The sequence below is a fragment of the Palaemon carinicauda genome, chromosome 2 (assembly GCF_036898095.1).
Source record: "Palaemon carinicauda isolate YSFRI2023 chromosome 2, ASM3689809v2, whole genome shotgun sequence".
Taxonomy (NCBI): domain Eukaryota; kingdom Metazoa; phylum Arthropoda; class Malacostraca; order Decapoda; family Palaemonidae; genus Palaemon; species Palaemon carinicauda.
In genome coordinates this window covers 200523593-200527827 of record NC_090726.1, presented here as the reverse complement: position 1 = coordinate 200527827, position 4235 = coordinate 200523593, and positions in this window count along the sequence as shown.

The following is a 4235-nucleotide window of genomic DNA, read 5'->3' as shown; positions in this document are numbered from 1 at the left end:
AAGCAGCACAATTCGGTAATATTACGGTAGAGTCCCACCCAGTGCCATTACCGGTTGCTATTATTATTATTATTATTATTATTAGTTGGAAAAGCAAGATGCTATAAGCCCAGGGGCCCCAACAGGGAAAATAGCCCAGTGAGGAAAGGAAACAAGGAAAAATAAAATATTTCAAGAACGGTAACATCAAAATAAATATTTCCTATATCACTATAAAAACTTTTAACAAAACAAGAGGAAGAGAAAATCGATAGAATAGGGTGGCCGAGTGTACCCTCAAGCAAGAGAACTCTAACCCAAGACAGCTCCTAGTACATAGGAGCTTGATGTTTTACTTTTTTCGCGAGCGAAGCGAGCTCACGGCAGAGCAAAAACCATTAGATTTCGGTAATATTTCGATAGTCTAGAGACTGACCATATGTCCCAAGCCCCCTCTCCACCCAAGTTAGGACCAGGAAGGGCCAAGCGATAGCTGCTGTGACTCAGCAGGTAGACGTATAGGCTCCCCCAAACCCGCATCCATACCTTATAAAGATGGTGAGGTTACAGACATCCCTTGAAACTAACGAGTTTGAGGAGGACTCGAACCTCAATCCGGCGATCACCAGGCAGGGACGTTTTCAATAGGCCATGACAAGCCTCTGGAATGTAAGTTGAAAGGTGTTAGGAGATTCCAAACATGGAGCGGAGTTGCTGTTCAGGGGTCCACACCAGGCCATTGGAAGCTTTCCAACATTCAAGTGTCTTTACTCTGAACGGGTTGCATAGTTGCAAGTCAGTGTCTTGCCACAGGACCAAACTATCAGAAATAACAGCTATGAAGTAATCATGTTTCTTAATTTTTTTCATATAATATGTTTAATCATTTGCATAAATTTGTTATTTCAAAATTTTATTATTATTATTATTATTATTATTATTATTATTATTATTATTAATACTAGCCAAAATACAACCCTAGTTGGAAAAGCTAGATGCTATAAGCCCAAGGGCTCCAATAGGGAAAAATAGCCCAGTGAGGAAAGGAAATAAGGAAATAAATAAATGATGAGAATAAATTAACAATAAATCATTCTAAAAACAGTAACAACGTCAAAACAGATATGTCTTATATAAACTATTAACAACGTCAAAAACAGATATGTCATATATGAATATATTAATATTGTTTTTCCATTCCGGTATTTTAGTAAAACAATGGCGTTAATTATAACAGTTTTTCCCTTGTTAAATGTTTGCTTTGATTACAATTGATTAAGAATTATGAACAATATTTAGACAGTTCTTTATTCCTTAAATCCCCAGAGTCTCAACGTGGCCATGTTTATCGTGAAGTTAATTTGCATAACAGATAAATCAATATTTCTTTTCTCAGCGAGTGCACCAAGTCGCTGCTGACGTCAGTTCCGGCTGTTTTTTTTTTTTTTTTAAGACATTAAAATGAGTTTTGGTTAATTCAGAGTGTCATCGTGTCTTCTAAAAATAGGTGATTGATCACTCGATTTCATACAATTCTGCGTTTAAAATCCCTTTACTAGAATCCCTCCCTGGTTACGGCTCATTTTTTCTTTGCCTACACACCGAATAGTGTGGCTAACACTTTCGACATTCTCTGTACTCATACACCTGACAGCACGAAGATACCGAAAAATTTATCTTCACCCAAGGGGTTAACTACTGCACTAAAATTGTTCAGTGGCTACTTTCCTCTTGATAACGGGGAAGAGACTATTTAGCTATGGTAAGCAGCTCTTTTAGGAGACTCCAAAATCAAACCATATTTCTCTAGCCTTGGGTAGTGCCATAGCCTCTGTACCATGGTCTTTCACTGTCTTAGGTTAAAGTTGACTTGCTTGAGGAAACACTCGGGCACATTATTTTGTTTCCTTATTTTGTTTCCTCACTGAGCTGTTTTCCTTGTTGGAGCCCTTGGTCTTATAGCATCCTGCTTTTTCAAGGCTGTAGCTTAGCTAATAGTAATAATAAGAGGAATTTTATAATTTTTATGTTTTGAAGCCATTCGGTTATAAAAAAATCTCCACTTTTGTGTACCCATCAGGTTGAACAATCTTGCAAATTTCGTGAATTAACAAAAAAAAAAAAAAAAAAAAAAAGGTCGAATTAGACTTTCATCTCATCTCTGTACATTGAAATATCTTCTCTAGTTTCACAGAATTCCAGGGCGAAGCCTTTACATAATCCAGACTGTCAACAGACAAACAGATCTGGAACGTCATTAGAATGTGATGGATTGCCTTTTGTCCCCTGCACGATTAAGATTGCAAGATTCAGGTATTTCTGCTTGCAGTCTCCCAGACAAGCAAACAAAGATAAGATAAATGATAAGAATAGCGATAATAGTAATAGTAAGAGCAAAATTGGAAATAGTAAATATGGTGACAAAACTCATGAAGATCAAAATGACAGTAAATATCTATTGCCCGCTATGGGGTAGTTTAAAGGTTTAAAGGTCGCTCATGAATGGCAGAGGCAAGGGACAGTGACATTGCCCTAGCAAGCAGGACAATGCCCTAGAGACTGACCACATATTGTATGATCAGCGCCCAAGCCCCCTCTCCACCCAAGCTAGGACCAGGGAGGGCCAGGCAAATGGCTGCTGATGACTCAACAGATAGACCTATAGGCTCCCCCAAACCCCCCAACCTTAGCTCACAAGGATGGTAAGGTTGCAGACACTAATGGCACTTAACGAGTCTGAGCGGGACTCGAACCCTCGCCTGGCAAACACCAGGCAGAGACGTTACCAATCAGGCCAACTCACGTGGCGTACTGTAGACAATACTAGTGTCATTATAGCGTCTTTTCATTCTTCTACTATACATCGGCTTTAAGTGGCTTCCCTATCCCCAACCTTAGGCAAATCATTCCTCGAAACGAGTTGTACCAGGATTTCCTGTGTCCAACTGTACCATGATTGACGGTAACTTGAGAGTGAAAAGTTATATCTTTAACCCTGGATAGGTATGCTACTCGGACACCCCTTTAAGGGTATACTCGGTCGCGAACGACCCCGACTCCCAAAAAAAATTCAGGAAAAATTTAGTTATGCATCAATCTGTGTTGTTTGACTTGCTAAAAATACTTCAAAGAATGCTAAAAACTACTGAAAATATAAATGATACCCATCTACAAAATAACTATATATTGGAAATATATTAAAAATTTAAGTATATAAAAAAAAAGACTTGACGTAAATATTCACAAAAAAATAGAAATATACATATACACATAAATCCCTTTAGCGACACCTTCTTAGATGGCAAAGCAACAGCGTGTAATTGCTGGAAATGAGTTGGACCCATAGAAGTCAAGATCTGAAATGAGAAAAAAAAGGGTAACTTTTTTTGGCCAAAAAAATTTGTCCAAATTTCATGAATTTTTTTGGGTACCCAAATGAAATAGGAAGAGGCTAATTTTTTTTATAGAATAAACTCATATTATCCTAGAACAGAAATACATAATAAAATGTGCACTAAGATGTAATTTACTGTTATAACAGGGGCGAAATCTAAAGGTAATTTTTTGACGGCCTAGTTCACAATGTTAATTTCTTATGAAAATCATTGTATCTCCTATAAAATATGATATTTATGCATTAAATTATACCAAAATATCATGAATTCTATACATAAGAAGAATATATAGAGATATGCCAACTTACCTTTCGGGTATGTCAACAAAATGGCCGCAGACCGCAACAAGTCTTACAGCCCAATCTACCACTTGAAATGAAGAATGGGGTTGCAAGCTCCATATTATCATCAACATCTCTTTTTAACTCCATTAGAAGTGTGTTGATGACATCCATGCCGAGGGAATACTGTCTGCTGCCCATTATTGAAGATAAATTCAAAATAAATAGAAAAAAATCAAATTTGCAAAAAACCAAAAATATTCAGAAATTAGCATTTAAGGGAAAAGGGACCTCATGGCAATATATGGCATCAAAGCCAAAACCAATGTCATGCAAGTGGTAGACACACCATCCACCCACACTTTCCAACTATAAAGAACCAAACAAGTATCAACACTGTTCGACAATTTATAATTATGTAATAACTTTGATGTTTGATCACTTACCCCTATAAAGGTATTCAGGGTCGAGGTCGACCCCTGGGGGGGTGGGGGGTAAAAAAACGGGGAAGGAGGGAAGTTAGACGAAAATCAGTCCTAAAGCAGACAATGGCATGTAGACTAGTCACCCCTTGCAGGTC